This window comes from Mugil cephalus, chromosome 16 (assembly GCF_022458985.1).
Source record: "Mugil cephalus isolate CIBA_MC_2020 chromosome 16, CIBA_Mcephalus_1.1, whole genome shotgun sequence".
In the NCBI taxonomy this organism is placed as follows: Eukaryota; Metazoa; Chordata; class Actinopteri; order Mugiliformes; family Mugilidae; genus Mugil; species Mugil cephalus.
The window spans coordinates 15,040,014-15,056,582 of NC_061785.1; positions in this window are offsets into that span (position 1 = coordinate 15,040,014).

Below are 16,569 nucleotides of genomic sequence, written 5' to 3' on the forward strand. Positions count from 1 at the left end.
TGACTGAGTGGGAAACCAGCGTGACTCATATTCACCGCTCTATCGCCCTCACCGCTTTGCATCACGCAGCAATCATTCTCTTCGCTTCTGAAGGATCCCACAGGCCCTCAGCTCGCCCTGCACGCACCGCCAATGATGTTTATATTGGGGTATTAGGTGAACGCAAAGCTAAAGCGTTTTGTAGTGCGGGTTTGAACGAAGTGTGTTGACTACGAAATAAGTTGCATGGTTTGAAATGGGCTATCAGTCAAGATAAAATACCTACTGATAGCCACTTCAAACTAGAACCAATGTGGACGCAGCTGGTCCTAATGATGGAACTGCGGGAAATTTTCATTGCAATGATTTCCATCAGGTTTAAATGTAAAAGTCTTTGTTTCTTGGAGCTGTAGTGGCGACTATCTTTGCTCATCTGTTCTTCCATCATGCCAGTCACACTTGTTGTGATGATGAGACTGAGATCGGATTGCAAGCGTTGGCTGGGGACTTATGCGGAGATGCATTTTAATGCCAGGTGTGAACACAGGTGCTACAAGCTGGTCCCTTGTGGTTGTGAAAGCAAACAGCTAGCCCCAGCACAGGTAACAAAAACGTAGACATAACAAAATGATTAGTAACTTTCATTTAGTTACATCATTTAAAAACCCCCTTCTCAGTTGAAGTAATCTGTAACCCATTCCACAATATGCACTACTTAACAGCCATGGTTATATTTTGTTTTCAGAAATCACGTCTTCTTATCATTTCGTGCCCGCCACTTCCTTCCTACCCCCCGCTGTCACTCCAGTTAACTTTAAACTTGTGGGAAATTCCTGCCACCTCTGAATCACTGGCTGGGTCATGAGCCTTCTGTCTGTTTGCATTCTTCTCGGCCACGTGGGGTAGTTAATTGGCATGTTTTTAGATCTGCCAAGGTCTCAAATGGAGGAAATGTCTGGCTTGGGTCAATAACAACAGAGATAAGAGGGTCAAGAGAGCACAGCTGAGGCTCATATGCAGCGGTGACACATCACTATTTATGTTCAGGTTAACAATTGGTCGAGCATTAAGCTTACTGTATGTACTGTAGGAAGTGGGTTGGGGCGTTAAGTATTGATTGCATTAGACCAATGTAGAGCTGTACAACTGTTAAATATTACATTAAGTTATACTTTAAATTACACAATAAATATGACTTGCATTCATTTTTCATTCACAGACAGACAAGCCAAATGAGCCTGGCTGATGCATTCTTCTAGGTTTACCTCCACAACACCATTATTCAAAGGCCACGCCATTGCTTCTGCTTTCATTACCATCTGCAGAATTTTTCCTCATCTTGCCTGTCTGCCTGTGCAATAAAGCTTTCGCTCTCACGGTTCTCCGTGTCCCTTTCCACGCCTTTTCCTTGTGTGTCTTTTTTTTTTTTCTTTCTCATGCACCGTCTACCTCTCCGTAATGTATGGAAACTGATGGCAGGTTGCAGTGTCTTTCATGGTAAGCTGAAGCTGGTATATCGTGCGTCACTTTGTCCGCCCATCTTGTTGTCTCACTCTCAGGACGGTAGGATGCGAATTAGAAACGCTCAAGTATACGCTGACACAGTCATCGGAGCGAGTGCCCGGGCTTTATGGTGTCCCGGCCTGATAACCCATTTGTGCAGTCTTGGTGATGGACGGAGCTTTAAGACATGACGCCAGTGCTCTGTTGCCTTTTTTTAAAAAATTTTTATGTGTGTGTGTGTGTGTGTGTGTGTGTGTTTTCAAAGCTCTCAACTGTCCACATCAGGACAAAATGTTCTCACCGCGTGTATGGGTTGAATATGGTGGATTTATGGACAGACGTTAACTGCAGGCAAAAATTAAGTCACTTGAGTGAACACTGCTTGAGTCAGTCCTTAATGGACCGTGTCACAAGAGTCATAGTGTTTTGCTAAGGCACAAACTTGGTAAGGTAATGGGAAGAACTGAACACAAGCGACCATCCAGGGATGTACGCATGCATTTTGAAGACTGCACGGGCTCAGCAATGACAGGACCCCCGTTCCACCCAACGGCTAGAGGATCATTTTTAACAGTTGTATCTGGACTTCAACAAATCTGACTAATCTGCAGATTGTTTTGCAATTAAGGGATTAGAAAAAAATGAAAATAAATGCTTGTTTGAACTCTAAACTCCAGGGATGAAAAATGTAGCCAAGCTGCTGTTCCTAAAAATGGCTACTTGAGGCTTTCTCTAAAAATGTGTGGTCTCTATAGCTAGTTTTGCTGGTTTAAACTTACTAAGACATAATTCAGTGATGCTGCTTTGAGTGACAGGTGGGTGTCACCTCAAGTTGTGGGCTGTGTCCCAGCTGTGGTTACCCTTCACCTCTTGGTCCAGTTGTGAATTAGCCGCGAGTCAGGTAAAGTTAGGCACTGCCAAGATGGCGAAAGGCAAAACCACCACACTGGGCTTCAAAACAGCTCTTCAGGAAACGTATCCCTGTCGCCACAGAGGCCACGTCCAAATTTACATATAGTTGATGGGCTTGTTTTGTCATTCATGCTTGGATCAAGTATCCTCGGATCACCACATTTGAGAAAATGGCATTAAGATCATTTGATTAGTGGTTCAATCCCTGGAACGTGCCACACGTCCAAGTGTCCTTGAGCATAAAAATAACATTTCATTGCTTTGTACATGACAGTTGGTCCCTGGTGGACAATCCAAGCAGCTCTCCACATAGGCTCAGTCAACACTTGCTCAGATGTACGTCTTGAGAAAATTTGAAATGTCAAACTGAAAATCGCAAACCATTTTAGCATCTTCCAGGTTATTGTTATTATCCCCTGCAGATGCTTTTGCTTCAGTCTCTTCACTCTCATCAACATCATTTTTAGCTTAAGCTGTTTTCAGTGAAAAAAAAAACAAAAAACTCTTTGGTTTTTCCTATAGTTTTAGCCAAAGCAAATCTGTTTGCTCAGTGACGCACGTCAGCAAATCTGTATCTTTGAGTATCTGTATGCACAAGTTTGTGTGTTTTACGAGTGCAATGCGCCCGTAAGTGTATATGTGCGGAGATTTGTGTTTGTGCGTGTGTGTGTGCGTGTGACTAATTCCCCCATAACTGCCAAGTTATGAGAGCTTGCCGTGCACTGGGGAGCAATAACAGCGCGATGGCCAGTTATTGCTTACCGGAACCGTGCAGAAATGTAAAATAGACGCAGAGAGAAAGCCGTAAAAAAAAAAAAAAAGACAACATGATCCAGGAGGTCCCTTGACCAAATTAATAAATCATGTTCATGGTAGCACAAGCCAAAATAAAGTTAGTTAATAGCGGACTTAACTGTGTTAATGATTAATTTAGTGGAATGTGATCAACCTTTTTTGCAGGGCTGCTATGTATGCTTGTGTTTGTTTTTCTACTCTATGTACATGTATGAGAATCACGTGTGTGTGTGTGTGTGTGTGTAGACAAAAGTCAAGCCAGGCCTAGTCACCTGTCACTTCTGTGTATTTGCTGCATGTTGGAATGTGCCAGTGGAAAAAGGCCTCACTATTTTAATGCTGCCTATTTCCCAGCACCTCACACTGGTCTTTTCCTCTCTCTGCTTTGGCATGGAATTGAGGAAAACCCTCGGTGTGTGTCTGTGTGTGCGTGTGCATACGCCCTCGCACCTCGTCACCTCTGATGCTGCAGTGGGAAGCCTTCTCTGCCAGGAGAACCCCAGACTGGCAGGCATGCCGAACGCCTACGCACACACACGTGCACGCACGTGCCCGTGCGCACACGCTGTTGCGCACACGTGAGCTGCGCATTGCCGACGTACACGAGCGCCCTTATATTTAACCATGCGCAAACCCCTGCTTTTCCGTGCACTTGTGTTAAACATTTTCCATTCTTTTACTGCTTCTTCTATAACAGTGGCAGCGGAGCCCACACGGCCGAGTCCGCCCTCCAATGTAAACAGTAGGATGTGAAAGTGACACCCAACTCCAGGCCTGGGAGTCCTTTAGCAATCACAGGACCAGGTGGTAAATTACATACAACCTGACAAAATCCCCCCAAAAATCCATATTAAGGTGGCAGTTGCCTTTACAACCCGACTTGTTAAATATTCCCAATTCCTCACATTGGAACATATTCATCAGCATTGGAACATGTTCACCAGTGTTTCCCTCTCCGGAAAACATCGGAAAATGCTAAAATGCCAGACTCACATCAGGCACCCCAAATATCAGCACTAAAAATCTGTTTTATTTTTATTTTATTTTTCCCTGTAACCTTCATTTATCTGGGGGACGGTTGACTGTGCACGTTGGATCAAGCGGTGGAGCCGGTCAGGCCCCGATGCAGGCGACCTGGCTGTCGCCACCGGCAACGCAACACCTTAAGTGACTCGCGGCGGTCACGGTTTTTGAGCTAGATCTGCTACCTCTGCAAGTCTGGTGTCGGATGGCGTAAAGGACCTCTACTATCACACAGCTCTGTGGTCTGTCTGCATTACAAACACATCAAAGCCCGCCTGGACAAATTACCTCCATCCTGCCTAATAGCTCGAACAAGAGTTTTCGAGCCAGCCTGAAGGAGCTGAGCTAAATGGGCGATGCAATTAGCTTAAACCATGCCGAGGAGGTTAGCTGCGAATGCACCCTTGCGTGAAGGTATAAAAAGGGAATGAGGAATGAAGGTTACATGCTGGTTTTAAGTCGCTATCCATTGCAAAATGAGGTAACACATTGGACACTGAGGTTCAGACCAACTGATGAGCATTGAAATGTAACAGAGTGGTTGTGTGGCGCCATCAACAATTGCTGCAATTAAGTTCCTGCAAAAGTAATCCTTACAAACAAAGATCTGGATGTGAACGCTGAATGATAAATCATAATCAGATGATGGCAAATGGGTTCAAGAAGTTGCTGTTAATACAAACCATTTTCTTGTGGTGCAATTTAAAAGAGTTTTACTGGCACCGGGGACGTTTGTTTTCAAGTAGCCACGTGAGATGTGTTTGTCAGTGAGCACGTACCATTGTTGTTCACCAAAAATGCATCCTCAAAACAAGATGAAAGCCATTGTTTCTGACTGATTCAACTCTTTCAGGGAGTAATGGAATATGTGAGAGCAGCAACATGGAGCTGTTAGATGAAGAGCTGCAGGCAGCAGATAATCTGCTCAAAGTTGCTCTCGAATTGATGAGATAAAAGAACCAAAAGACAAAATGTCAGGAAAAAAAAAGATCCACAAACTGCAGTTGTGAAGTGCAATCGAAGCAGTCTTAGTAAATAAACTGGAACATACATGTGATTTGTGATGACAAACGTTGCTCGAGCCAATACAAGTGAGAAGTCCCATCATGTTTGCTACATCCATTTGAGGACTGGCACTGTTCTGACGATATCATCACACCCTCTTGTTCCGCAATGATTTTAATGGCAGCAGACTGGAAAATCAGCGCGGCCAACTGTTTATCCCGTTGGGCCCAACAATAACAGTGGTGGACGGAAATACACATTTATTCGCTTTTAGTTTTGTTTTTTTCCTTGAGGAGATTTTCTCAATGTACTGAACTAGAAATCTACCTTTTTTTTTTTTGATGATGATGAAGAAAAATGAAATAAAATAAACAAAAATAGAGTTGCAAAATCCATCAATACATCCGTTATCCATTATTACTTATAATCACTTATCCTCAGAAGGTTGTGGGAGGCCAGAGCGAATTCCAGCTGTTGTAGGGCGAGAGACGGGGAACACCCTGGACAGATCGCCAGTCTGTCACGGTACGTCATAGGGCTGTTGTAATATTCAGGGTATGTACAGTGATCAGGCATAACATTATGACCGATATTGTGTAAGTCTCCCCCTGTGCCTCCTGACTCATCATAAAGCCTTCTGAGGGTGTCCCGTGGTGTCTGGGAACAGAATGTTGTTAGTGGGGGGTCTGTGGTGAGGCGCCTCTCTGGATCAGGCTTGTTCCAGTTCATCCCACAGATACTTGCTCACTTTGACATCTACTGAATTTGGAGGAGAGGTCAACACTTTCTGCTGTTTTACATGTTTTATGAGATGTTCCAAGACATCTAGGTGTCTAGGTGGGTGGTACACGTCTAAGCAGCTACCACACAGTTTTCCCAGCAGAACAACGAATGGTCAAAGCGATTTACTTCTCCTGCCAGTGGTTCTAATGTTGTGGCTGATAGGTGTGCCTTGCATTGCTATCCACAGCTTTCGGCGTGAGAATGTTTATTTAGCAATGGTGCAATCATTTCTGTCTTGCACTGACTGCAAGTCTAATGGATTTAGTTCATTATCCGTTTGGTGTTGCACTGACATTCCTTTCATAAAATAATCTGCGTGAAACGTTTTGCATTTGCTTGTACCACCTTTCTGTGCGCAGCACTTATGCAAGTGAATGGTTTCCCCAACATTTGCAACATGGTACACTCGTGTGTCATTCAAGTCCATAATAAAAGACCTGAGGAACATGCATGGCATATATGAGGAGGAAAATATTAGCGGTCAGAGGGCAGGATTTGGAAGAGACTCAGCCCCTTGGTCGTGTTTTTCCAGTTGTGTACATGCATGTGGGGGTGGTTTACATTGAGATGTGTGTGTGAGTGTGTGTGTGTGTGTGTGTGTGTTTGTGGATGCCAGCCCTGCAATAAGGTATTGCTGGCAAGGGGCGGCCGGATTAGGTTTCTCCAGTGAAATGTCAGCTGAATATTGTTACCGCCAGGGGATCAGAGAGCAGTTGGGCACCAGCGAACCGTTTCCGGATGGAAATCACTTCTCTTGGATTTCTCCCCAGCAGCCTCTCTCTTTCCACGCCGCCCCTATAGATTCATGCTGCTTGATGGGGTTTCTCAGCGTGTGTGTGTGCGTGTGTGTGTGTGTGTGTGAGCGGCTGAACAGATGTTAAAAAAAACATATATATCTTGACAGTGAGAAAATGCAACAGGGGATATGGCATGTGCGCTTTCGTGCATGTATTAGCACGTAACGACAGATGTTTGTGTTGTCAGTTGTGCTGAGCTGGAATATGAATATAGAGTGTTTGGGAACGGAACAAGTACACACACATACAGGCACGCTGCAGAGAAGGCGTAGTAATAATAATTTTTTTTTTTTTTTTTTAAATTGCATTTTTGTTTATAAGCAAATTCCGGCATCGTGAACAATGTGTTGCTGCATGTGCGAGAGTGAAAGCTAACCAGGTGGTGCCAGGTCTTGTATCTCTCAGGGTGGTCCGCTGAGAGGGCCTGAAATTAATCCTCATTACATTAATCAGTCTCACATACGCACACATGCACAATGAGCCAACTTAATCACTAAGCATGTGTGTTGCAGTACACTTCACATTCCCTGGACTAACTGGCACGTGCTGTATATACTGCAAACGGGTTTCAGCTTAGCTTGTGCTTTTTTTTTTTTTTTAACTTATATTGACACTTCACAGTATTTGATACCATATGCTAAATATCGTCACATATCCGAGGGAGCAGAGATGAAATGACATATATGAATATCTGTTGTGCAATGCAATGCACTCCCCAGTCAGTGAAGATCCTTGCTCTTTCCGACTTTCGCCATTATCCTCTGTTAGTTCATTTAAAAGGCAACGTTTCACACATTTCGCTGTTTTCTGCCGTACACAGTCATACGCCAGTCAAGCGTTTGGACACACCTTCTAATTCAGTTCAAAGAGAAGGTGTGTCCAAACTCGTTACACTATCAAATATTTGCATTTCATTTAATAAGGATTAAAAGCATTGAAAGATTCATGGCCAAATAATTAAGTGTCAGTGCCAAGTTCAGCCCGGATCTCTTTCTGTGGTAATCGTCTCCAGACACAGCACACCTACGAAGTGACGCAATCTTCCTGTTTGTTCTTTCTGTTCTTTGGATAATCTGGCAAAAACAGCATTACAATCACGAAATGATCTCCAAAATAGCCATTGGTACCCAGAGAATATGTGATTTATCAGGCATAACATTATGACCACCTGCCTAATATTGTTTGGGCTCCATTGTGCCACTGAAACAGTTCTCAGAGAATAGATGTGGGTTCTGTGGGTTGAGGGGAGGGGCCTGCATGGATCATCCCACACATACTTGATTAGTTTGGGATGTAGTGAATTTAGGGGCCAGGTCAACACCAATTCCTGTTCTTCATGTTTTTTGAGTTGTTCCTAAAGCGTTTTTGTGTTTGTGTCTGGGGATGGCTGCTGCCATCGCTGAGTGTCATTGCTATTTGGTGGGGGTGTCTGGTCTGGTCTAGGTGGGTGGTACATGTCTAAATGACATCCATGTGATTGCCAGTTCCAAAAGTTTCCCTGCAGAATATTGTATTGTAACAAGGTGGTCAATGTTTTTCACTTCACCTATCAGTGGTTGACTGACTACTCTACATTTGTTTACATTTAATAATAATAATAACACTATGTCATTAAAGGCTCAAAGCGCTTACAATTGATTGCATTATTAATTCGCTCACACAGTCACACCCTGGTGGTGGTGAACTACCTCAGTAGTCACAGCCGCCCTGGGGCAGGCTGACGAAAACGTGGCAACCAATCCACGCCTAAGGCCTCTCTGACCTCCACAAGAACACTCGCTGTCACACACCAGTGGGGTGCGTAATGAGCTTAATATTTAGAAAAGTCAGACTTCCTGCAGTGATCTCTTTTGCTAGGTGCTACCGTCCACCGTAATATTCATGATCTGATTCTGGCTCAGTTGTATTTCTGAAGGTGCCGTTATAAAAGACTTGCTAGGTCTTGAGTTAGCTTCTTGAAACTAGTGTTACAGATCTACATGCTCTGACTTTTACTGGGCACTGTCGGCCAAAAGGACAGAATCTTGTCAATCAGAAGAAAAAGAGGGGTTTAGGGAGCAAGGTGTTTGAGAGATAGTAGTTTAAACAGTGTATTTTATATGGTGTGTAATTTGAGAGGAGTCCGAGGGTAAAAAATGAGGAGTTGGTAGTGAGCTTAATATGTCCTCATTGTAATGAATAATCCCCCAGGTGCCCTCGGCCAACACTGATATTTTCACCCAGCAGAATGACCCTCCGGTAGAAAGACTTTGTGACACGTGGTAAACATTGTCAAAAATGTTTATTTAAATCCGAACCATGCTCTTTACTTGAACCCAAACAAGCTGTTAATAATAAGTCCACTAGGTCTAAAAATGACAAGTAAACAGCAACATTCAGCTTCACATAAGACTTGAACCCTGTTGACCCAGGAGAAAGTCATGTGGTTGACCCCATTCTTCCACCGCAACCTCCTGCCTGTGTGGGCTTTGTTGCACTTTATACTCCCTCGGCTGAATTCCTAAAGCCTTTATGCTGGATGAGGCTGCGCTGGGGCTCCAAAATAGCAGATTATTTGCTGTTAGACTATTTTAACTCTGGACCAAATAGAAACTGTATTTTAGAATTCATGTTCGCGTAACATGTTCGACTACCGCAACCTGAAAAACGCCAACAGAAACTCAAGATGCTGCATTTCCGTGGTACATTTACACAGGTGTTTCCACTTGTTGCCTTTTTGAGAGCGGCTCTCCAGAAATGCAGCGTGCACCGAAACACACACAAACAGGGAAAATGGTTAGAAAAAGAGAGATGCCATAATCACCTTTGACTTTATATACAAAAGTATCTTGTTTATTTGGAGAGCTACTAGTAACTACTGCAGTTTTGTGAATATTCATCAAATCCTGATCATTTCCATGATTTTAAACACAAGTTAATGCAGACCATTCATAATGTTGTGTTCTCTAATTGCATTTGTTCATCATCTGCGCTGCAACTATCATAACTACACACAGTAGATTTGGTACAAGCCAACGGTCTAAAAGTATAAGAAACGTGGTCTACATCTCCAACAATACTCAACACCAAACTCAAAGTTATACTTTATTAGAGAATATAATAGAGACAAGCCTCAGTTTGTAAAGGTTTACAGCCTTTCGTGCTGTTAACTGTATAAAACAATGCAGCTAAAAGGAATTCAAAACCAAATGTCTTGCCTGTGTGTGCTCAACAACAACTCACTGGCAATTTCATAAGCACCACTCATGCAGGCGAAGAATGCTAATCAACAGCATACAGAATAAAATAAAGTAAAAAACAATACCCATTTGTCATATGTCTAACAGAGGACACGCTACAGACGTTCGTTTTGATGATTATGAGAGTTGATCGCTCGCCTTCGCTACAGACAGAGCTGTACAGCAGTTGGGTGTACTGTATCTAATCAGCTGCAGAACCCTCGAAGTACCTCCCAAGTTATTTTATGACGGTGGGAGACCACAGGATAACTTTAATTTGATCGGGTTTATGTCAGGTCTAGTTGCTTTTATAGACCCCCGAGACTTCAGTAAAACCAAAATAAACCCTCACACCGTTAACAAAGGGAAAAACGCAACATCAGGATGACATATTGACACTAACGATATCAAAACCCCAATAAATAATACAAACCAGAACGACAGGAACCAAAGCGGCCCTGATTTAATTCTCGAACACTGGAGCCACGCTGTCCTTGAAAGCACTTAACATCAACCTAAATGAGCGTAAAATTGCACACGCCCAATACATAATGGTGCGATAAAAAGTCACCATTACCAAAGATTTTGGAGACATTGTGGGGTGATGTCAGAAGGATTTATGTCTTGATTTTACAAAACAAGAATGTGTGGGCGTGAGAAATACATGTATTGAGGGATACATCATGTGATTGCCCATATTCAGAGGGATAAATGCTGTAAACTTTCTGTTAATTACTGGAAGTACATTCATTGACGCATTAGTAATCGTCGGAAATACCAGTCATTCATATATGCCTGTATGCGCTTAGGAGGTGCTAAGCTCTATGGCTTAGTTTCCATACGTGTGTCGGTAGGTATGCTCAGTGCTCATCACCTCTCTATGTTGCATCCAGTGATTTTGATTGACAGGCTGGCTTGTGGAACATGTTTTTACACGTGCCATACCTGCTCAACTTCTGTGCATTATTTGTACGTGTTTATGACTGCGAACACATTGGCCAGAGTCGATACACTAATTGTGTCAGCGTGCATTTTGACTTTTATGGGTGTGTGTGTACATATTTCCAGCGACTCTCCAGGAATGCAGCACGGCTCTTCAGAAGGGGATATTAGTGCTGACCGCAGGGCCTCTTTCCCCTCTCCGCTTCCATCTGGTGTCGCATTAAATATTAAACTTTTTAATTTGATTCAATTCCCGACGACAAACACCCTTGATTGGATCCAGATGCCGACAGCCAGCGGGCCCACCCGAGGCCTGGTCTGTGCCTGGGGTTTGGATTAAGACTGGAACTGCGAGTGGAGAGGCGGATGGCGAAGGGGTGATAGTGGATAGGACGGGAGAAGGAGCTGCCTTGGGGAATGGCCATTGAAATGGATCTGGCAATTGTGTTAAAACCAGAACTAAGGCTGAAACTGGGATGTCAGCCCTTTTCGGAAGAAGAAACCTGTTTGTTGTTGACCAAGTTCAACATGAATGTGGTCCAAGTATGGTATTAGCCAATGCCCTGGCAATTACTGTCTTTCCAAATGCTGGCAGTGATCTGTAGTCTTTCAAAATATTGCTCCTCATGACAACCGAAACAGCTGAACATTATTGTAGAACTTGTTGTGTTTGTGCACAAAGACTTCTGTGTCAAAGACCGGTGTTTGGTTTTTCTTTCCTATGCCCAAGATTGGCAAACTCAAACTTACAATGACTGTTGGAGTGCTTTGGTATTTGGGTGTAAACTGTGTATTTTTGTGAATTCTTATCAGAGTATGAGTCTGGTGACCCAACATTCTTTGGCGTTTCAACCCATACCAGGAAAAATATACCTAAAAAAACGATGCTTAGAACACATGTATGACTATGTTACTCTTCCAACCATCTGCCAAGTTGATTATCCTGCAAATATTTGCTAGGGTATAATCAGTTCCAAACAGAGCATATCCAGACCAACTTTGTCCAACACAAATAATATGGGCGGAGGAAGTTTGGACTGACTTACAGGGAAGTATTTTCAGGTATTGGAAGAATTGATGGCGCATCTTCTTTCCCAGAAGTAGATTGTGCCTCTAATACACTGGCAACCTTTGAGGGATGTACTGTGCAAAGACATGATTCCTAAAGAATCACACCAAATGGTGGCAAATAGGCACTATTTACTAGATGCTAACTGTCTAACCTGAATGGTTGTATTATCTGATTATTATCAACCGTAATAATTATGTTTTTATTTTATTTTATTTTTTTTTTTAAAGAGAGAAAACTAAACCAAGTGGTATTTGGACATGAATAGGGCTTGTGGTTCACTGTAAAGTTCTTAAGATCTGAAATGTGAATTTCAAGACATCAGCCTGGCCCTGGATTGCAATCTTGACTAACGTTGGACAACATTTTCCTTTTATGTCCTTTTATTCTGCCTTTAAAGTGTTCACCAACTTTCCTGCTTTTTCACAGCGCTGTTCTCTTCCTTTCCCCTGTCAAAATGGTATGCTAGGAGAATCTTAAAGCCAAGTGTAAGCTGAAGTCTGGGGATTGAGGTTTGGATGAAAGTCGCTGCACTCTGTCTGGTCCGTTCTCTGAGCTGTTCCAGTGCATTCACTTGTACAGCGTGAAATAGGGCCATGAAGGTTAACAGAATTCACATTTTATTTTCCTCATAACAATACGAACACATTTTTCTTTCAACAAGTACAACAAAAGTGCAAGTGGGGTGAGATAGCGCCATTTATTGCCAGAGGAAGTCGGTTTGAAGAAGAATGTCCTTGAGTTGCTGCCATTATCTTGATTCTGGTGGATGCTTTAATCTGACTTGCTCTGACACATTTTCCTCGACAATTTTAGTGAACGTGCTTTGGAAACGTGTCCTGATAGCTCATTTCACACTGGCAATGGCTTGTCTCTTATTAAATCGAGAACCGTCTTTAAGATTAAATTACTTGTTGATACAAATTGTCATATTATATTTTGTATTAAACGCTGCATTAGAATGCCTGTCTATTCTACAGAATTCCCCATATTCCAGTGTTGCTACCACTGCGCTAAATTCTCTTCTCCACATGTTTCCCCAATTGAAGGAAATGGGCGTATCTCTAAATTTCTGTATATATATTGGAGATAAAAGAGCTCAGAGGGCACTGAAACCATCCAAAACACTTCGGCTTCGGTCCAAGGGTCTGTGTCCTCGCCCGCCATCCCATCTGCCGCCTTGATCCAGATGTCTCGGCAAGGATGAATCATAACTACTTCAGCTTGTTACCATTTAATTCTGTGTTTGTGTTTTTCCCAACATCATATCCTTTCACGGTTTAGACAGCAAAGAAACACAAAGTGAAAGGGAGAAAAGTGGGGTTATACCGGGTTCGACAGCCTAAGGAGATCTCTTTAGAAGACTTTATTTCTGCATTAAGTTTCCATTTTTCTTCCTAATCTCCTGTATACTAAATACCGGATTGGACCATACATGAATAGACATGAATGAACAGTAGTTAAGAGACATACATAAGAGGTGAAATACTTCACTTGTTAGCTAACTAGCTAACTTAGTGTGACCAGTAGTAAAACTTAAATCCGTCATGCCTCCAGGGTCAATCCTCAGCTCACAAGCTATTTATGCGCCACTGTTTGTGAAGATATAAGGAAACCATGACCTATTCTATCTTTTTCATGGCAATGTTTAATATCGCCTATGATAACAATGACTTAAAAGTGAAGAAATATGCACATGCTAAATAGCTAACTGGGCAGAATGACATGAGTTCTCAAAAACATTTCAAATAGATCAAGGATAACACATGAATAACAACAACAGTTAATCGGCTGATTAACTGCTGTTGTTGTTGTTGTTATTTATGTTTTTTTCATATGAACAGACTTTGGGAAAGAAGTAAAAAAAATCATTCATTGACAATGGTGATGCTAGCTCTTGGTAGGTGTGTGTGTTCAATTTAGACAAAGCCAATAATGAACAGACTTCTGGAGAGTGAAAAAAAGTAAAGAGACAGGAAGGAAGGTAAACAACAAGAATCAAGATAGTTCATGTGATAATAAGAATTATTCGAGGCTTCCCTTTCCACTGGTTTCTACTGAATGCCCGTCTCTGACCAGATTTGGCCTCTTTTGGTATTTGGCGATCAGAGAGCGAAAAATGGAGTGAGAGAATTTCACAGGGTCTCATATTAGCCTCTCTGTGGATCTTATGTAACGCAATCTAGTATTATCTTTGAATTCACAGCTCCCAGTGTGCACTTTTTCACCTTGCACCGCACCGACTGAATGGATAGCCCCGCTTCACTTACAGCTAAATCTAAAACATAAAATGTGGATTATTGAATAAGTCCCCATTCATGCTTTCACTTAACATCTCTGTTTTAAAACTACTGCAGCAGGTAGTGTATTGTTACACAAAACTTTGCTATATCTCAAACAACCAGACCCTTTCTTGCAAACTCTGGAGCAAAATTCTCCAACTTTTTCCAAACAGTTGGACAGTGAGCCTAGGTGCAGCATGGGGTAAAAATGAAGCTTTTGGATTTGATGAAATTAGATTAGATAAACTTTAACAATCTCCTTTGAGAAATATAGTTATTGCTGCAGCAAGAAGTAATAGGATACATAAAAAGAAAATAGGATATAAATAAGAAAGGGGTAAACTGGGGTTATATAAACATGTGCAGCCGGCAATAATTTACAATGACTACATACAGCGTGTGCAATTCAATTTACGCCAAATGTTCAACTCCGAATGTGTAGTATTGAATTATGGTGCCACATGTGCATTGTTATCAACTGTAACACTTCTCCGTGTAGGAAGGGGAGTGTGCTGAATGAATTACTCCATTTTATTTCAAATACACGCTACTTAGTGAGTCTGCACACCGTATGAACTCCCTGTAGTTTTGTGTGCTGCTGTATTATGAGTGTGTGTGGTTGGCACTGCTGATAAACAGGGAGTGGGTTGGGAGGTGGAAGAAGTCCACCGCTTCAGATTATTGACACAATCCTGGCAGAACGCGGCACCAGGCGCTCCAAGAAATCTGGCTGGCGGGGCTTAGTGCTGCAATCCGATCCCCTCCATCCAACGTACAGCACCAGAAAACATAAAGAAACAAGCTGCAAGGCAGAGCCCTATCTTCTCTTATACATCGACTTGTGCATTTTTCCTTTCTCGTCAACAAATGACTTTAGGGGATCCTTTTTGGCCAATTTGCCTCCCTGTCAGTCTGTCTGTCTCTTAATGTTTGGCACTCACTTTTTCATTCTGTCCCAGGGCTCCGTGTTAAGAGATGTTAAGGCCACGTGCAGGCCTTAAGTTCTGGGATCGGAGGTCTGAGGTTTGGACTACAGTCCCAGCATGCTGTTTACTGAGTTGTTTATGTGCCTGAAAATGAGTCTTAGCGTTCAGAACATGGAAGGAGATATGGATGGAAAGGGATGACCTATTTTTTTTGGATGAACATGGTAGCGCTCTTCCCAAACCTGTTACTTTCACCCCTAGCTCACATTGAACTTGTTAAGCGTGTTGCTCTCTCTCAGATGGAAGTCCATTCCTTTGAGATGACAGATCGATTGCGCTGCACATGCATTGCATTCATGCGTTGAGTTTATTCTACTACTGATTGTGTTTCCATAAACTAAAAGGAAGGTTTTTACCTCCTCTGCGATGTTGTCATTGTAAATATGTTGAATCAATGTGTCAAAGGTCCAATGAATGTTCATGTTAAATCAACACAGTCAATAGCCATAAGTAATTAGTCACAGTACATCTCAGTAAGGATACAGGGAGGGTTAGCCGCAGCTTTCTGCAGCAGGCTAAATGACATAAGTGACACTCAAAACAACATTGTGTAATTGTCTGGATTTTCAAAATTTAAAGAAATCCACTTGTGTGAACTGCAGCTTCTATTCTGAAGCCTTGTTCACATAAAAAGCTATTTGTTGCAAATCACTGGGCAACCAGCAGACAGTTGGTTGCTAATAGACGTTGCAGGCGCTGCTTACTCCCATCCTAATGTATGACTGAACCAATCATACTATAAAAATAATGCTAATGCAAAGACAGACCTATGACAATTTTTACATCAAACTTTTTGTCTTCATACGAGTCCACTGCTCCATCTGGGTTAACCAGCACTCACTCCAAGCCTTCTATCAGCATGGTGAATTTGGTGGTAGGAACCAAAATCATGGACGGTGTTTTTGTTGGCATAAACGTTTGGGGAACTGTATGTTTTCGTCCATATGTCAATCATCTGTCTCAATAACATTGGACAGTGCCTCAGTAGCTTTGCCTTTAAAGTTATTAACTACCCTCTCTCCGTCGCCATGATTTTTTTCGCCTAACTTCGCTACAACTCACTCAATCATGGTTTATGGTCACCACCTAATCTCGTCCTTTGTGCATGCACCTTAAGGAATTTCACTTGGAGGCTAGAAGTATTCAAGAAAACTGAATTATTATTATTATTGTTTGACTTTCCCTCTTGCGCCACCATGAGGTTAGCATTTTTGGTAGGTATAGGATGTGGCTCAGATTGGATGGATTCCAATTCTGACAATCAGTGGAGACATG